Here is a 20660-nt window from a genome sequence, read left to right on the forward strand (position 1 = left end):
TTAGGGTTGTTAAGGGCCACGATGTAATGACTGTTCAATCAAATCAATGCTTCCATTCAAACTTCAAATCAATAGCAATATGTTGTCATTATGAAATGTATCTTCTTGCACTGCTGAGCAGCTGCTCTCCCTCTGGGAGCTTTCTCTTCTCTCTATATATTTGTCCCTCCATCTCTTTCTCTCTGCTGAAACTCTAGACAGGCTATCTGAATGTCAGACAGACAGAATCGATACAAAACATGTCAGCGGCAGGTCTCTACTCTCTGACTGTGTTGTCAGACACTATATAAAGAATCTGATTCACGGGAATGATGGGCAGTCAGACTGCTATATCTCTATTCCTGGACCCCACAATATACACTATATTTTATCACTATGTTATTTATTTTCATGCTACATGTTTCAGAAATGCAACTATGTTGATGTGACACAGTTTGACCACAGACCAATACAGGAAATAGAAAATTATTGTCAATTCAGAAACAAAAAAACATTGTTGAATATCATATCAGTGTGTTGTTTGTGTGTGTATCTTCAGAGAACCTTAATTTCAGCCTTAGATATCTGACTGTCCATTTACAATTGAAGTCCTGAGTTTTAGTGGATGCTTTTGAAACACAAAATATTATCTTTTCCAGATCTCATAAACACTCAAGTCAATAGGCAGCATAAGACATGACAGTAAAAGCTTTAAATTAACATTAAAATGAACACTGTTTAACAGAAAGCTTTATAAGTAAGGGGAAGACACAACTGGAACAAAAATAATCATTCTGATGGTTTGCTTAAAATAGATTTCTAATTTGAGAGTTCAGGATGTCTTATGATGGGATTAATATCAGCCAATATTGATTAGTCATCCTATTTTTTTAGTTTGACAGAATCAATGAAGATCAACACCCAGTCACAAAGCAACTCACAGTGGTACATATCCTGCCTAATGCTAAGAGTAACACCACTGGGGCCTAAATACTTACTTCTTGTCCCTTAGAAGACCCCATAACATACATAAATTACATGATATTTAACATGTAGGATTGTCAGTCAGATTGTACAGGCATGTTTACCCTCAACAGCATCTCTGGTAGACATTTATATTAAAAAATCAAAGATGACAGAGGACTTCATTACATCTGTGCTGTGATATATTTCAGTAAAACAGCAGTGCCTTATTTGGTAGCTGACATTTGTTTAGAACAAATGGACCGGTACCATATATTCATTTTAAAGAAGACAGATGGACAGGGCAAACAGCACTGTGCAACCAAAAGCAACACGCCAGAATTACACTGCAGAGAAACCACATGTCCTTCCTTCCCATATACATGTATATTTTTTGTTATTCCATCTACATTTTGCTGAATACTGAGAGGAGAAATAGTCACTTAATTAAAGACCCTATCTTTCTTGTGCAGGGTGACTGTTTTGAGGTGTAGGATGCATCCAATAAGCACGTGCACGCACACACACATGCACAACAGTTATTAAAAAGTAATAAAACAACAAAAAGTCTATGTAAGGTAATAGAGACTAAATTTGAGAGAGAAAGAGCGGGGGGGGACAGAGAGAGTGCATCAGGCCATGGCAGGGTCTGAGGCTCAATGTGGAGATAAATGTCACTTCTAACCCTCCACTGGCCTATACAGCACAAATGTAGCGACCGCGCTCCTCTTATCATCAGCTGCACACACATAGCCTACACACTGCTCTCTCCCTCTTGCTCTAGAACAATTAGCTTTATGGTGGCTCAGAGCCTGTGAAATGTCATTCTGCCAGGTAAACTAGCTATTATATCACAAAGGCTGCAGCTGAGTCAATTATACAGCATAGGGAAGAGGGGTAAAGAGCAGGAGAGGAAGAGAAGGGCCCAAGAACCAGGGCAATGAATTCATGAGTTCATCAAAGGAGAGGGCACAAAGGTCACTGGTGAAAGAGGCCGGGAGGCAGGGAGGAAGCGAGAGAAAAAGGAACAGAGATGGAGAGCCTTAGTCCAGTCAATAGTATGCTAATATGATATTTACATCAGAGGGGAAAATCAAATAAGACACAAATTCGGGTTGATTCATTATCAGTTCCTGTGCTGAAAATTATCTGGTTTAGCTAAAAATGAAAGTCAGTAACAGATTTCTTGACATTTGGCTCTTGTACAAGAGTGTACCGCATAAACATTCATTATATTTTAAGTATTCAAATCTTTTTCTTTGTAAGTTATAGGTTAATACTGCAATATAAAAATACTTTACAAGGAAAACATCTGCATTCAAATTTTTATTTAAGGTACGCAAATCAGCAAAATGTACTTAAACTAGCATGACTATCATTCCATCTACTCACTATGTAGGTAGTACGACCCCTCTCATTGTTTTGTTATTATGTTAATGACTCATTATTACTGAGGCAATAATGAGTAAGCATGCTTTCATGTTTCAGCTGGTTGAGACTGAGCTACTTTTTACTATACTGCTGGGTAGTCTATAATATAACAATTAAATGCATCATAAAATATTAGTCTGCAAAGTAAACTAAATCTGCCAAATAAATTAAGTGAAGTCAAAATATTTCCCTCTGAAATGCAGTGTAGTGGAGTAGAAGTATAAATCAACATGCAATGGAAACAAGGAACAAGTGCTTCAAAATTGTGCTTGAGTAATTGTCTTGAGTTTACATTCCAATGGTGCACACAATTAGGCCAATATGCGTTCTTTACTAGATTTTTGCAAAACATTGAGACATATTAAAGTGAGAATACAAGGGAGAGAAGGGCAGAGAGAACCAAAAACTATGAGGCGATTGTTTTCTAAAAGCAAGCTTGTCACAGACGCTGTCCTCTCTGCAGAGTGACCAGATGGAACTTGATGCTCAGGGCACATGAAGGTGGCCCCTGGGGGCCTCCCATCCTCACCCACTCACCCCTCCTCACCCCTGAACTGGGGCTGGGGATGTGGCTGGGCAAACGGACCCATTCTCTGCTTCTTGCCTGCTGTGGAGGCCACCCCCCCCCCCCCCCCCCCCCCCCACCTCTCAAGTCCCCCTCCCGTCTACCCCTTCCCTCCTGCAGCGGACAGTGCCCAAATGCCAGCACGTCCCACCTGGGCCTAGCCAAGCCTGTCCCTACTGTCGGGGGGCAGGCATGACACGCAGTGCCGAGAGCACTCACCCCTGACGGGAACACAATGGCCCAAGGACTGGCTGGCTGACTGGGCTAGGTACAGATAATACTGTTAATCGTGCAGAGTGGCAAACAGCGTCCCAGAACAATGAGAAACCGGCAGAGCAGTGATTGGAAAATATCTCCCACCACTACCATAAGCACACCCACACAGACGCATATGAAGACACGCCAATACATTCACACAGATGTGTGCAAGACCATGCACATGCATGCGTGCATACACACTAACAAGGAAATTTTCATTTGAGCTTGTAGCTACCTCTGAGCTCCTATCAGCCCAAGGTGTTCCAGCCTGATAGAGATGAGAAGAAAAGGAGATTCCTTTCCCTTTTTTATACAGAGGAGTGTAAATCACCAGAAATCCTTCAGCCTTTTCTCTCTTATAATCTAAGTTGTGGGACAATGAACACACATTGCTCTGAAATCCTGAATTTGTTTTCTTTCCCTTTTTAAAAACTCTGTCTGGGTGTTGAAAGATATTATACACAAATATTTTGTAAAGGAAGATAAACTTGTTCAAACATTTCAAAACCATAGTTAATATGCAATGGGTCATCCACTGAAGAAATGTAGCACATCCTCTGCAATCCCTTATGCTTAATGTGCTAGAGCAGCTAGCATAACAAGGAAACCACTCTAAAATATTATATGACTGGTAATGCAGAAAAAACAAATGCATGAACCATCTGTATGAACCTTATAATTAAGTTTTAAAAAGTAAAAATCAAACTAGAGCAACATAATTTTCTGGAACTCAGCTCTTGAATATTACTACTCTTTTCAAGTCACTCTCTACATGCTCTATGGCGGCCTTTCAGACCAGATGTTGTTGAAATAATTAATGCATATACTTTGTAAATGTCCACACTTTGCTGTAATAGTGTTATCACTCTCATAGTCTGTAGAGGGCCGAACTCAAACATTCCTCAAAACACAAAGAAATGTTTTTGGTTGTTTGTAGCATGCAAGCTAACCTTCATGATGCTGTACAGTGTAACAAAGTATGACTTTTTTTCCTGAACAATTTCATGATAAATAATGGGGTAAAGCTGCTACCCAGATATGGTAACCGTGACCTTTTATCAATGGCATATGGACCTCTTTGGACCTTTAAATTGCATACTTTGACTCAACAGACTGGGTGGATGCCTATTACTTTTTTGCTATTGAATCGCTTCTGCTGCAAAATCGAGCCTAGTTTAAAAACAACTTATCAGTAGTTTTCATTATCTGTACAGTATACCACATGGACTTACACTGTGAGATTATGAACATGTTTTTCTTCCTCTTCTTCAAATATGTGCTTCAATTATTAAATGTGGCATTTTAAGTTTTTAGGGGAGTAGCCAAAAATGCTTTGTTAGAGGTTAAGAGAGTTGATACAATGCATGTATGTAACATTAATTTCAGTACGATCTACTTTATTCTACGTGAGTTAAATTGGTAATTCTGCAATTGTGTGGTTATTGACTTTACTTATGCTGACTTTCCCTTTTTATGGTGTTCTATTTCATATGTAGATTGTTTCCTAATAGGCCATTCACAAATAGACTCTGGAACTGATTATCCTGAGTTCATGACCCCGGATTAGCTGTATCCCAGTACAAGTTACTTATAGTTTGCTGAAAAGTTTTGTTCCCACACTGCTGCTTGATAAAAGTCTAAGCTCTAATTGTTTGTTGCATTAAGTGTGCTGGACTCCTCTCTTTTGTAGCCTTATTTCCTCTCGTCCAAGAATCAAATTACACTGAACTGGAGTGATATCGGTTCCATTTAAGCAGTTCCACACTATGAAAAATTCACCATATATATGCAGTACATTTCCATTCAGGTAAACAACATAGCACTTATACTGTAATTGTCTGTCTGTGTTGAGCATCTCATTTTTGCATTTTTAAACTTTTCTATGAGACTCGTTGTCATACAGTCAGGCTTTTGTGGCCAATTACTGCTGCTTAGCTGCTCAGATGTCGCCGAATTGAGTGGCAGCCTCCCCAGCTCGCCTACATCTGGGGTGTGAGGGGTATGTGTCGCAAACAGTCACACGTCCCAGAAATCCACTCTGTTTATCACCTGCTGACATTCATATTCATGTCACTATGCCTCTCTGGCCTCAGACAGGATTCAGTTAGTTCACTGACCAGCGAGGCTTTATTCTGCCTACAAGCACAACATCCTAGAAGCATCCAGCAGTTTTTACTCAAAAGTCATCTTAAAGTGATGCTCATCTTCTGAGTGGTGCAAACTAAAATACTTCAAGAGACTTTTGCGCTGGAGAAGTATTAACACATCTAATGCCATGGCGGAGATGCATCAGATAAAATGTTCCTTTTCATAAGTATAAAAACTTGTAAAAAAGGAGAGCCACTCATGCATTCGACTAAGTTTCAAGCGTGTGCAATACAGTGATCATAAGCAGATGGAAAAAGCCTAAAAAAAACCTTGATAATTGTCCAAAGATCAAAGATCAAAGATCATTGCTTAGTTTTTAATTCTGTTTCATTTTATATATGTAACAACTTATTCAGCTTTCCATTTCCAGGCAAGTTAACCTTCGTGATGGGATTTGGCCCATGTCTGTATGTGTGTTTACTCATGTGTCTGTGTGTTGCTGTGTGTGTGAATCACAGGGGGCTTCTCTTCCCTGTTTGGCTCAGATTTTGGCAGCCCTCCGAACTCTGCCATGCATACGGAAACATGCAGGAGTGGGCTTGGAATCAAGGTCAGGCCTGGAAAACGATGTAGCAACACTCCTAAGACCTGACTTTCTGCTGAGTTTGGCATTGTGCTACCTGTCCCCCGAGGCCACAGCCAGGAGTTACCCATCATGCTTATCCAGACCAACCTGTAATGAGCTGCTGGAAGACGGTCCTACTTAGGGACAGCGTTTGGAGACTCTTGGCGTGCTGGTTCTGTTCAAGAGACTACATGATCTTCTGGCACAAATGTAAGGCCTACTTCAACCTCTCATAGATTAAATTTTACTTAGCAGGAGCCTTCATTCTTGAAACATGTTCTTCAATGTTCAAAAAACAAAAGTTTAACATCACAATCATCTAATCCGCATTAGAAAATTCCCATTTAAGTTCCTCAAAATGTCAAGAAGTAAGAGGGCACAAGGCTGAAAGTACAAAGAGACGGAGATCAAAGAGCCCCCATACCACTTTTGTGCTGACCTTAAAAGGAGCGGCGCACTGTGCAAACATCTGGTCCATCAGCTGGATCCTATGCATCAGCGGGCACAGGGACACACTGGGACAGGTTGGCGGCTGCCTTTGACAGCAACAGTTAATTTCCAACATAATCAATTTATGTGCAGCTCCATAATAACCATCTGTGTTCTGCACGAGGAGGACAGTCCTGAGGAACAGAACAGCGCTGGCTGCTCCTCCTCTCAAAGAGCTAAGCCAGGAGCAAAAGGGAGGAGGAGGCGGAAGAAAGGGAGAAGAGGAGTTAAGGAGATGGTTGACGGGAAGGGGGGTGAGGGAGAGGATGATGAGGGGATGATGATGGGAAGAAGAGGAGAAGGGCAGCGGCAGTGATAATCCAGAGAGGTAGCGACGAAGTAAGAAGAGAGAGCAAAAAGTAGGGGATGATGACATGGAAGTTGAAAAGGAAGCAAACAGAGGACAAGAAGGTGAGGGCGGATGATGAAATTAGATGACCATTTTAAACACAGTCAAGAACAAGGACAAATCTAACTGTTTGAAGTCAATAAGGTTAAGGGGGTGAGAAAAAAACAGCATTCACTATAAACTTTTCATTATATGATGCAAACACACTGAATGAAGTGGGTCCCCTCCACATTTCCCTGCTGTGTAATTTGGTTTTCCTACAAGGTTAGCTCCCTTGGCACTTGAAGCCCACCGCATCCTAATCCACCTCCAATGTCAAAATTTGCCAGAGAAGGTGTCACTCAGGCGATTACTGAATCACCTTAGTGAGCCAATTACACTGTGTGCTGTCAAGGCCAATAGCAAACAGTGCCTCACACACAGACACCCACAGCTTGGCTAGTGTGAAACAAAACATGAAAACGGAATTAAGCTCTGGTGACCCCTCACCCCACTACATGCAATTTTCATAAGAGTAATCAGCATAATGTGCTAGCTTCTTCTTCCCACTTCCCTTGACCTTAAAAGGAATGTTTTTTTGTGAAGGGGCAAAACTTCATATTAGATTTGAACAAAAGTACCGGTGTAGCATTTGAGTATGCAAACTTACAATACTAGCATTAAGATATATGGCTAACATCATCCTGATGTTAAAAATTTTCATAAAGGTTCTTGTGATATTTGTGGCTAATGTGCCTTTCTTGTCTTTGTCTTATCTTTAATCACCCAGGATCCTGCTGCTGACTGAACACTAAACCATGGAAATTGTTTTGGTTCAGGTGAGAATAGAAATGAAGGTAAGATTCTAGAGAATTAATGGCTGTCACAATAATTTCACTTCACTTTCACTTCTTTTGCAAATATACAATAGATAATGAGTGCACTCATGTGTGCATGCAGTATACACACACAAATTGTACTCAAACATCACCAGCCTACTCACATCAATTCTACCTGCCAGTGAGAACCTCAGGTGTGTGATCTTGTCTGAAATATATATATTTTATACCCCACTACTGCTGGATCCAATCTACTGGTAGACCTCAATACACTCCATCCAACCTGTCATGCATTATACATGTGCTGTGTGAATGTCCATGTGTCCCTGTGCATCCTCTGCCATCCTAATTGACATGCAGCGGGTCCTAGCAGCTGTGAAGCTTTCTGTGCATGCACGTGTGTGTGTGTGCGTGGGTGTGTGTGTGTGTGTATAGTGTGTATAGCTCTCAGTAAAGCCCCTGCATCCTCTAGGCCACCTGGACATAATGGCCTTCAGCTGCCACCATCACCACCAATACAGGCAGCAGCAACAGCAGAGTTAGAGACTCATTTCCACACTACCCATTTTCTTTTTATCACACACGGACCTAAAATATTGTTCATTTAACAGTTTGCAAGAGAACAAGACTAGAGTCTGTAGCCATGCTCAATGAGGCTGTACTCAAGCACAGCCGTGCTTTGTCAGCATGCTAACTTGCTCACAATGACAATGCTAACATGCTGATGCTAAGCAGCTATAATGTTCATCATTTTATTTTAGTGTGCCAGCATGCTAGAATTTGTTAATGAGCACTAAACACAATGGTACAGCTGAGGCTGATGGGATTGTCATTAGTTTTGCAAGTATGTGGTCATTAACTAAAGTATTGGACAAATAATATTTTGACCTGCTGATGGTGCTACCTATAAGAAAGGTCTGAGGATCATGATAAAGATGACGATTCATCTTGAGGAGAACATGAATGCCTGAATTGTCACAATTTGAAAGCTATAGTTGAGCTTGCCGGCGTTCACATAAGGCCAGCATCCATCACATACAAAATATAAAACACATTTCAATTTATATTAATAGATATAAATGGAAACTGTTAAGTCCAACTCTGCTTAAATTTGCAGGTGTATTTGGATTTTTTTTAGGTGAAACACTGCTCTGCCCTGACATTTTGATAACAGATAAGTTAGCTGGCCCGCCTGTCTGCGCAGAGAGCAGCTGCGCACACACCCCTTGAATCAGGTTATGGGTTGCCAGGTTACGGTGACAGATGGGTCGAAATTGTATGTAGTGTGTGGATTGTGTGTGTAGATTGTGTTTCATGGATGATCTGGCAACTTGGGTAACATCAGACAAACATAAAGAACTTATGGATCCGTGTATGATGATCATTCATAATAAAGTTTGAAGGCCATGCAAATTACAGGAGTTTCCCAGGAGAAACAACAAAATGGGAGGGTGCTGGGAGACAGCCTTGAAATACGGGAGACACCTGGGAAAAACGGGATTGTTGGCAGGTCTGCTTTTCACTTCAAACCACAAATATCATGGTGGCACTAGAGGTCTAAAAGTCAGCAGATCACTGAAGTCAGGATTCAATATTTGGAAACCATGAATGTCTGTTCAGGATTTTATGGCAATCCATCCAGTAGTTGTTAAGATAATTCAGTCTGGACCAAAAGGATGGACCAACCAACAGACAGACAACATCCCCAAAGTCATGCTGCTAGCATGGCTACAAATGGTAAAAATAGTCAATATAAGCAAACACACAATTTAAAAAAAACACATCTGAGCACACACATACAAGTACATTTGAAAAGGATATGTTGTATACAAATCGTGACCATAGAATTCAATGTGGACCACACTTCTCTAAGACATACCGTGTGATATGCTCAGTAAAGGTTAGTTGTTTGATGTTAAAACAGTGTGTGCATCTCCTGCGGGGTTAGATTTTACTTTCTATGTGTGATATGAACCCTCCGTCTTTGTAGAGCTGCTGGTGATACCATGATTTCATTTTTCTTTACACTGTGGGCCTCATGTGAAGGCCTCTGTGGCAGTGAGATATAGAAGTTTCTTTGAAACTTCAGATATGTTCTTTGTTCATAGCGTATATGCGATCAAGTATGTGTGTATGTGTGTGGGTGCGGGGGTGGGGGGTCGGAGGGGGCTTTTTTTCGATCTTCCCTTTTTCCTCATCTCAAGTCTTGATTCTATATTTTCTTCCTTTCCTGTATCAGAAGCCTTTGATTCTGTCCTGCTTCTCAATTCTTCATGGAACTCCAGCATTTCAAAGAGTTCTTCTTCTCTCCCCTCCTCCTTCCCAGGCGGAGTGCTGGCCAAGTCTGGGAGAGGGACTGCCCATCAGAGGTTGGCTGCTATCAGCAGGGGGCCGCATGTCTCCAATTCAGGTCAGCCTTAGCTACAGACGGGGACTTTAAAGCAAGCCACAACGCGTCCTGTGATCCCAGTAAGCACGCTTGTTAGTGGAATTGATAACGGACCCATACACCTGGGTCCTCTGAAGTTGGCATGGCATTTTAAAGGGGAAGACAGGGAGCCAGGGCAGCCAGATACCGCATGCAAACGTGTCGAACCGAGAAAGGGAGGGATGGGGGGAAAAAGGTCTTTTTGGCATGTGACGAAACAGAATATGTTTGGGGGAGCGACCTAGAACATTGTGGAATTATGTACAAATACAGGGCATATGGCATGGAATCATTCTGAGAATCCTAAATATGTTTTGGCTCTATCATGTTACCCCCTGTAATTTTAATTGCAGAAAGTTTGAGTAATATGTAAATGAATTACAAATCACACGCATGCATACTTGATTCCTATATGTTGCATTTTTCCATTAAAATGCTGAAATATAAACCTTTTATTTAAAAATGACATTGTTCTAGTGTAAATCTGTATGTGTGCCCTTCAGAGGCAGCAGTGCAGCTGATACAATATGTCCCAGCATTTCCCTTCTGAACAACAGTAACGCAAGCGCCATGCTCAGATGCCACATTTATGATAATCAGAGTATAATTCATTTATTGGGTCTACCTTTGCCATGTGTTGACCCCACGGCCATGTTGCCAACTCACATCTGGCTGCATGGTGCGCCGCTCAGTCCTGGATGGGATTTGCCCCTGGTGATGGGGCATCTGGGAGGCCAGATGAAGCTGAGGCTTGATGAGTGCTTTGTCTATTATGGATATGGGGCTTTATGGAGACATTGACAGCTGCACATTGACAGTCTCCTGAGCAGTAGGCCTACTTCAGCAGTTGTGCTCTTTCTGTTGTCTAGAACACAGAGAACAAACACAGAGCTCTGAATGTAAGCTCAATTCTGTGTTAGCTACGGCAGGTTTTCAGTAAAACCTTAATCTGAAAGGAAGAGGAAGGATGACCTGGTGCTATTTTTTATTGTTGATAACATTTAAATTATTTAGTCTAGTCATAAACCTTTAAGCACAGTTTAGTTGATTGATACAAATGTTAAATCTGCAATCAGGATAAGCCTTGAGACCACACACATATATGGAAAACTATTTTCTGTAATTGCAACCTACCTAACGTCAGGCATTAATGCGTACAGTAAGCGTTGCCCCTAATAGACTGCATGGATAAGATGCACCCACTAGTATCAATACATGTTTCTAAAAATTACACCAACAGTCAAAATGATGCTGCCAATGAATGAACCTATCAGCACATCCGTTGTATGATCCTGACACTCCAAAGTGATAGGTTCTGGGTCGGAGGGGTGGATGGAGAGAGCTTGACGATAAACACGAATGAAAGATCATCCACCGACAAGAGACATGTAGCTACAGACCAGGCAAGCCGTGTTGACGTTCTCCAACCTTCCCTCCTGCCCGCCATTTGTGAAGGATTTGGGGATTTCATAATTTCCTGTTCTTTCTGAAAGGGGGATGGCAGCACCTGGTCCACACAGCTGTACTTCATTTAGAGAGCAATTTGAAAAGAGCGAGGGGGAGAGGAGAGGAGCGGAGCAGCCTTGTCATTAAGGGCTCCAGAATGGCCTCCGTTTGTTAGACACATGGCACAGAGTTAATGCCGCTGAATGGGGAATAGGCGCTGTTGATGCTGTCACAAATTTCTCATAAGTGCTACGACATCTGAAAAAGCCACTCCAAGAGCAGGGAGGGGGGAAATTCAAATTTTCCTTATCAAAGAGGGTTTTTTTGTAGGTAATTGACAGCTGCGGCTAGGATGTAAGCATGTGTTTCTGTCTGTTAAGATGGATATTCTATTTGTGTACCATTTCATCTTTCATACACCTTGAAGTTTGTTGTGCATGCAGGTGATGGCTGTGCTGGAGTTTGTATCAATGAGTTGACAATGAGAATAATAACCAGATTGTTGGTAAACTAAGGTGATGCAAAGGTTTGTTGTGCGGATGCGCAGCTGCCTCGCCTCTTCAGAGTTGATCTAATTGATTTTGACGTGCACATGTGCAGGGGAGAAAAAATAGTGAGGCGGGATCAAAGGCAAACGCTTTATTGCCACATCACAGGCCCCTGCTGCATTTTGAATTCTACCAATCTGTCCAAACAGTCAGATAAAATCCTGCGATGAAGAGATGCGCTTCTCTCTCTCTCTCTCTTTCTTTCTCTCTCTCTCGCTCACCCTGCCTACCCCTCCCTTCCCCTCTCTCTCTCTCTCTCTCTCTCTCTCTCTCTCTATCACGCTCACTCACTCCCTACCTCGCTCTTCCTCTCCTGCCTCCTTTGCTCTTTCTCTCCTTTAGAGTAAATCTCAAGTGGTAATAAGTGATGCAAGAGCCATGAGGGCAGTATGAAAACACTGATACATGAAGGTAAAAACAACTTCCACAACAACTTGTCAGGGACTTGACAGATGTGAAAGAACTAAAACAGGAGGAGGTAAAATTCAAGTTTGTGAGTTACAGAAACTGCCAGAGATGCACTACTTTACTCTGAATGGCAGAAAATGAGCTTCTTTTAGTATTAACAACCAGAACAGAGTTTATCACTGGTGGGTTTTTTGTCTTTCTTTGTTGATAGTAAATGCCCAGTAACACCACAAAGTGGCTGAGTAAAATTCATTCATGTGTCCTCTCAGAATAGGTGTTGCTGGAAATGACTACTTACAGGATGTGCTGCACTTTTGATGAGACTAGTTTAATTTGTGGCAAAATGGATATGAAAACAAAATCTATATTGGCATTGCTTGTCAATCAGCAGAGCAGGGGTATATAAAATTGGATATTATAACATATTTTACCGATAGCTTACTCCATTTTGGACTCTAGTCTATGTGAAAGCACTGCACAAATTTACTTGTGAATCCACTGACAATGGCAGTTCCTTTGAAATTAGTTTCTTTTTGGTCAAAAATTTCACTGTTTTAAATTCAATGTTTTTTAAATTAGCATTTAAGCAGAACAAGTATGATAAAAATAAGAGATATTGCTTTCACATTTTACAAACACACAATAATGCACACAGCTGTCTTTTTCAGTCGTTAGCCATCTTGACTGCTCAGTGAGCAGTGTGCCTGCTCTCTGTGCTCATTGTTAATGGGATGCTAGAAAATGTGTGCCTATGTCTGTGGGCAGTGTGTAATAACAGAACCACAGTTGGACTATCCATGCTGAGCTCAAAATGAGAGCTACAATGAGAAGATGAGGACAACATACACACAGGCGCCAGCGCACACGTACACACATGCACCTGGCAGGTGTGTGAGGAGGCTGTGTGATATGGTGTCGGGCTCCCACAACCGTCCGGTCTCACAGAGCTGTGCTTCTCAAATGAGTCAGAAGCAAATCCTTTGGTAAAAAGCTCAACAGTACAGAATATATCCACTGAGCCTAGCCAACCACTGCCATAAATACATATTGTTTAACACATTTGTTGACTCAATCTCACCTCATATGCTTGTTTCAACAGTTACTGACACTGACATAACAATGATGGATTTCTCAGCAAGAACTGGAACTAAGAAGCATCCTTTACAACCAACCAACAACTTGATGAGATCTGTATGGAAACTTGTGAGTGGGCTATGCGGTTTGTCAAGTGTGCCTTTGGCAGGGCAGTAGTGGTAGTGATGGTGGTGGGTGGTGGTGGGGGTGGAGGGGGTCAGGGGGGCTCTTGGCTGCTCTCCTCCCTCCTGTCAGCCCCCTCTCTCGGCCAGGCAGGCAGGCTGTGTTGGGCGGCCCGGCTCCTCGGTAGCAGATGCGAGCCCTCATGTCAGAGGCAGGCAGTGGCCCGACGGAGTGCCGCTCGTGCTCATACCTCATTGAGCCATCTCCCCTAGCAGATGGCGCGCTGCTGCGGGCGCTCCTCTCCCCGATAATTACCAGGCCTCGCCACAGATGGAAATGTCAGTCAGCCTCACAGGTCCTGGTTCCTGCCACTGCCTCCGTCCGCGGCCCCTCTACCTAGGCCGGGCACTGCCAACACTCACCATGTGTTCTGTGACTGCTGACTATGCAGGCAACAAAAGAGAAATCCGCCCACATGAATATTCATACAGGGATGTTAGGTAGCTAGCTGTAGACCAGACTGGGCACCAGCAAATAGTTGGCCAGGTGCAGGTTGTGACACCGATTTCCAACCTCTTTTTGTCTTCCACTTCTATACTGTGTCACTGTTCACATTGTGTGACACGGTGCAGTGAAGTGTGCCTTGATCAATCTTGTGTCACACTGAAAAAGGAATGGTGAAATTATACCTACTGCTTTGTACAGTTGTGGAATGACATATTTAGGAGATTAGGATAACTGTGTTTGCAAAATGGATTAATTCTAGCAGATGCCAGGACTAACCCCCACTTATCTGTGATAAGGTGACCAGATGTCTCAGCTTGGCAAAGGCAACACTCTCCGAGTTTTATTACTCGGCGCCAAAGCATCCCCCGAGAAATTTCTCCGTGCATTCACAGATAATCTACCTTCGCAGAGAACAAGGCGACAGGGTTTTGCCTCTTTGTGTATTTGTCCGTGTAAGAATTTATGTGGACATGTTGCCTAGTTGTAGAGAGCTCAAGAAGATTAAACTAAAGTAAATACCTTTGTGCCCAAGTGCCAGCACAGCAAGGGAAAAAGACAGAGAAAATAAGCACTGGCTTATTGGAAATATCACTTTGGTACAAATCTTATAACAATGTTTCTCAATAGAAAACGGCAAAGTAATCATTTTGAGAAATCTTCAATGGGCTTTGGTCTGTTTGTTTCTCAACAGGAATCATTTACTCTTATTTTGCAAGTGTGTGTTTGAGTGTGTGAGCGTAAGTGAGACAAAGTGTTTATTCCTCATATACGAGTCAAACCATGACGCTTCTCGAATATTATAAAATCTAACATTATATCATTGTCAAAAGAAAGGAAATGCAGCACTTATAAGAATTACATTTTTCATCTTAGAGTGCCAGCCTTAAAATCTATCATCACTAATAACAGGTGATGATATAATTGCATGTTATACAATAACATTTTATGACCATCTATTTTTTAAGCACTGCGATGTGTGCCTTGATATAGCATCCGTAATGCACTTCAACCTAGGTTGCAGTGTCTCACCACAATGCTGTTTGCAGATCATAGAAGCCCACATAATAAAAACTGGATGTGGTTGACAGAAGAAGTGATATGAGTCACTGTGAGGGTGCCTATAAGTTACTGCGGGCAGTGCTAACTGCAGTGCACCACTGCTGACAGTTTAGATTGTCAGCCACAGAGCCCACTGTGCAGGTGGTGAGGATTCATGCTGTTGCAGAGCATCACGCATAACAGCTTCAGACACGGAACAAGGAAGTCAACACTTAGTTTGAACTTATAACCAAACTCTGCTGTGGTTTTTGACATTGACTACAATACAGGAGTAACTAGTAAGGGGCAGCTGTGTGGCAAAGAAGGAGGGAGACAGATCCTTATGACGCCAAAATAGTCAATAAATATTTGGTCAAAACTGAGACCACATTCTGATTTTTGACATCAGTCCCATATATGTGTCAATTTCGAAATGTGTCATTTAAAAAATAAAATTAAACTAAAATAAATAAATAAATAACAGCATGTAAAATTTATCGAAACTTAAAAACAGAGATAAAAACTGCACTGCAGCGGGTTAAGGCTAGCTGGAGTGCATTCACAGTTAGGCATAGCTACCCATTTCCTGTGATATAATTGAGGTTTCTATACAGCATAGACAAAGCAGTAGTTATATTTAATCATAATGTAACAACAGATAAACTAGTCCTGTGAAAGCTAACTAGCCTCGCTTAGAGGTCCTTTTGATTGTCCAAACATAGACTGTAGCTAAGCAGGCAACAGCCAACCCCTTTTTCTTAACCTCACTGTCTCTTTAGTTACTTCTGTCTGCCTTGTTAAGCCAAAGAACTTCAGGCAGACTGCTGAAGTGTCCTTGAGCACCCACCAGATCCTGGGGCACTGTTACGTAGCTGAACCCAGTTTGACCCCTGTGGAGAACGGCGATTGAACGGACACTTCTCATTGACAAATATGCAAATACATTCCAACGATAAATGTGTGCCTTTATCTGCAGCAAAGCTGAAGGCGTAAATAACCAAATCAGCAGTTGTAATGCATGCGTATGCAGCTTGGTCATTTGTGATGACTGATAAAGTTTCGATAGTTGAGTGGTGCAGAAGAATCCGTTTCATCAGGGGGATTAATTCTAGTCCAACTGCCAAGTCCTAACTCACTGTTCTCTTGTTAGGCAGACTGAAAGATGAAACTTGAAAACATGTGATGCAACACGAGTGCAATGCAGTCAGCATAAAATAACCAGAAGAATCCAGCCCTCTACAAGACTGAAAGCTGTCGGCAACTCAATAACTCATATTCTGTGTCAAACAGTAGCATTAAAATTTTAAAAAAGATACTTTTGTAATAAAAAAAAAACCCTGTGTAAATTGTATTACTAGCTAACAAAACAGGTGGATGTAAAGAAAGCTAATATACAGTTGTGTGCGCTTACATAATGTCTACATGTTGTTTGATTATCCATCATTTAGCAGCCACTTATAAGGCCTTTTGTCAAACCATGAGCGTGGCAGCACTCGATATAACCTCTGATCATAATTAAAAGTGGACAAATGAGACTCAAGATATCACACCTTTGTGTGGTACAGATGCAATTCAACAGAATGGCATCAGTCTGTCTCCCTTTTCTCTTTCTTCTTTTTGTCTTGGGCTGACAAAGCTGGCCCCTCATTTCCATTCTGCCCATTATGCAAATGAGGACGGATCACATACTGGTTCAGATGAGTAAAGCAAGTGCAGAGGCCAGGTCTCCTTTAGGACCAAGTGGAAATTTGCACTTAAAAGCCATTTTGTGTGATAAAACAATGGCCCAGGTGCTGTGCCCTTGACCAAGGGCTTTATCGTCTCCTGTGAGGCAGAAAGTTGGTGTCACACCTGTTTCAGCCCCTTTCTGTCAGCTCCTGGCCAGTTCATTCAGCCTGGCTGACAACTGACTACAGATGATGCTGTCAAAATGAATTTATGGTTTCACCGCTTTCTAACCCACCACTCCACTCACTGCTAAAAGTTAGTGCCATGTACATTTTTATGATTGCTGTGATAGGTGTGAAAAAGACTGAAAAAGTAACCTGTCTTTTTATACTGATGCTTGTTTCTGTGGATATCACATGCCTATTTATTTTGATTGATTGATTTCATGAAAAACGAAGGGACAACAATGTTGTTTAACCTTGTTAAATATTCTACATTTTCATTAAAGGGGACCTATTATGCTCATTTCCAGCTAAATATGTTTATTCTGGACTCCACTAGAGTAGCTTTGCATGATTCACAGTTCAGAAAAATCCTTATTTATCTTATACTGGCCCTTTATGCAGCCCCTCAGTTCAGCCTCTGTCTGAAACAGGCCGTTTTAGCTCCTGTCACTTTAAGGCCCCCCCCCTCCCAATGAGACCACTTTGTTCTGATTGGTTAGCTGCCAGAAGCTGCATCACGGCTGACTTCTGCTGACTCTGGAGGCTACGTACACAAACTACAATTGCAGGATTTCACTTATTTTTCTCCTTCTTTATTCCAAATGTGAACTTCTCAAATCCATCCGTACATGTTTGAGCCTGAATCCGATCCAGAATATGAGAGTAGACAGCACAAACATCAACAGGACATCTCTGTTTGGTAAATATTACGCTCATTACCTGCTTATTATGTTACATAACAGTGTAAAGTTACGTGTGGGAAATGCACTAAAATGCCAATTGAAGTGGAAAACGTCTGCTGTCAGGAAATAACAAAGGTAACATAGTTAGTAAAATGTTATTCTGCCGTCACCAAACAACTGTATAGTATCTCCCTGCACTGTGCGTGCTGTGCCTGGAGCAGATGACCATAAAAAGAAATCCGTCACAAGTTCTCGAAAGTAGAAAAAATGGAGGTTGGCAACCTCCACTCAGATCAGACTGACGCCTGAGCTTTTTGCTCACAGGGATTACTTTAAATATGTTTACCTCATTATATGAAACTTTGGCCACGTTTAATATGAACATATGACATTGTAACATTATATATATGACAGAAAATAATGAAAAGCTTAATAGGTCCCCTTTAACTGTTAATAGTTGTCAAGGGGGCACTGCACTTGATAGATTAACAACAGAGGCCATATGTTATTTGTTACCTGCAAAAATTTTATTTCCTCATACAATCATGTTGTTAGTCCATGAACAAAGCTAGATCAGAGAGATTAGCACCCATCACCTAATGCATTCAATCAGCAAATCACCTCAAACCCTGTCAAACAATACTGACTTTTGGCACCCAACCAAAGAAGAAATCACTCATCAGAGGATTTTTCTACATAATCTGGTAGGAAGCTGATGATTTGAGCATAAAAGGCCGACCTTCTGTAAACATACATTAGAATACACGCTCTGTAAGTGTCACATTAGGTTTACACTTTTAAAACTCTATGATAATTTCAATTCGCAAACATGCTTACATGTCATTGTAAATATTTTTAGAGAATATTCTTAATCAACCCACAGGTGTTTAGATTACCAGTCCTTCCAAATAATCATGTACAATATAGTTGCCTTAAAACCATCCAATAAACATTATTGCTGATAGAAACTAATTTCTGGATATTATGCTCTTTTTTTCATTCACAGAATACAATCTACTTTCACATTGTCTGAATCTGAATCTGAATTACTGAAATTAGATTATATAGTGAGTCATAACTTAGTACCTCAAAATGGGGGTTATTTTAAGCCATTAGTCAATACACTTTCAAAATACGCATATAATTTAAATACATTTTGGTTTAAGGCAGTTCAACACTGTGTCTTCTCAGGCACTCTCATCAAGTCTAAGTCATTAAAAAGAAGTTGTAAGATATGAATTGTCTAGTGAAAACATGCAGCACTGTGAAAGCTACAAGTTCCCCTTTGGGCTTTATACATAATTATAATTTTGTACTAGTTTGATAAGATAAGAATGAACAATGGTTGCAAAAAATGTTGAAAAATTCGTTCTCAAGTTGCTGGAGCCAATTATTTTCTTATGATAAAAGTGTCCCTTTATCAACTGGGATCAAACTATGCAATTAACATTGGGCATAGATAAAGCATAAACAGTCTCTACAGTTTGAAAAGGAAAAGCTGTTCTGTGGTGCTCTGCACATTGGCATTGCGCTTACATAAAATTGAATTCGGTCTAAACATCGCATGCACACATTTTTGCAATCTGCACTGCACTAAGGGCCTGCTGCTTTCACAACCTGTCCTGAAGAGCGAGAGCGAGAGCGAGAAAGAGGAGCTGTCTGTAAAGGAGGGAGTGAGCGAAACAGGAAAAGAAGTACAGAGTAGTTCAGAGTGGGTGTGCGTGCGTGAGTGAGTGAGAGAAAGTAAGAGTTGGGTGACCTTGTTACCAGTTGGGTTGAGTTGGACAGGCTGGTAGGAGGTTGCTGTCTACGGGGAGGGACAGACAGATGCTCGCTCTTCTCCCTGGGCAAAACATCTCGCCTGGTGCAGGCAGCACACAATCTGGCCCGGGCAGCTGTAACCCTAATGATCACTGGTGGCGCTGCACCTGACCGACCGACCAGCTCAACACTCACTCAGCCCTCCCCTTCCCTGCTCTCCACTCCCCGGCCCTCCGTCTCCTCTTTGACCTCCAACGCCTCCGAACTCTGCGTATAGAAACTAGTTATGTTCGCAAAGCGTAGAGGAAAGGGGGTGCGTGGCTGAGACGAGAAGGTGGTTTAGAGCAGACGGGGGTTAGGCGGGGGAAAAAGGTTGATGTGCAAGTGATGGGGAAGACAGAATAGGTGGGGGGGAAGAAGCATTGAGCAAGATGCATGTTGCAAGAAGAGAAAGTGCGGCCAAGGTAATCAAGGCAAGACAGTATATATGGATGCAAGAAAAAAAATGAAAAAAATGTTCAGTAATTTATAAAAGAAAGAGATCAAAGAGTAGACGTAGAAACATGTGTAAAGGGCGAAGGAATGGAGAAAGAAGGGGGGGGTGTAAGGAGCTCCCATGCTCCCCTCCTGCGACCACTGATCCGGTCTGAGCTGCTTATCGGGTCTCTCCCACACCGCTCTCTGGTGTAAGGGCTCAAACTCCTGGGGCTCTGACTAGCTGCCTGGAAATGTGTCAGGATAGATGTACAGCATGGATGGATGGATACAGATGAAAGACTGGCAGTATATATATATCTATTGTGAAGGCTAAACAATGACTGGCATGTTAGATATATGTATGGCTGGGTGATTCATCAGCAGGCGTCCAATACCTTCAGACCAACTGATGAGCCATTTAATATCACATAATGTGCATGGATAGCTCTAGGAGTTATATTTAGGAGAAAATGGTTCTATTACACCCCTTAATAAGTTGCACTTAGTTTCTAAAACGGCTGTTAATCACATACTATTGCTCATGGCAACTTAAGTGGGCAGATTTACAGTAATACTGACTCCTCTGCATAGTGAGGATTACAGTAACTAAACAACTTCTAAAAAAGCGGATTTATACTTAAGAAAAATACATGTGTAATATTTTATGTGATATTAAGCTATAGCTTATATTTAAGCTACAACAAAAAAGC

At 41.6% G+C, this 20660-nt stretch overlaps 1 protein-coding gene across 11 annotated transcripts in view; it reads right to left on the bottom strand.

Annotated features, from left to right (window-relative positions):
• LOC121880518 overlaps nucleotides 1–20660 on the bottom strand; it is a 177714-nt gene that overhangs the window by 32543 nt on the left and 124511 nt on the right. The window contains exon 6 of one of the 11 annotated variants that reach the window (XR_006091556.1): nucleotides 10619–10858. The exons of the other annotated variants lie outside the window; for them this stretch is intronic. The gene's annotated coding sequence lies outside the window, so the exon portion shown is untranslated. The remainder of the gene's footprint in view (nucleotides 1–10618; nucleotides 10859–20660) is intronic. 11 annotated transcript variants of the gene reach the window in all.

Source organism: Thunnus maccoyii, chromosome 16, assembly GCF_910596095.1.
Source record: "Thunnus maccoyii chromosome 16, fThuMac1.1, whole genome shotgun sequence".
Classification (NCBI taxonomy): domain Eukaryota; kingdom Metazoa; phylum Chordata; class Actinopteri; order Scombriformes; family Scombridae; genus Thunnus; species Thunnus maccoyii.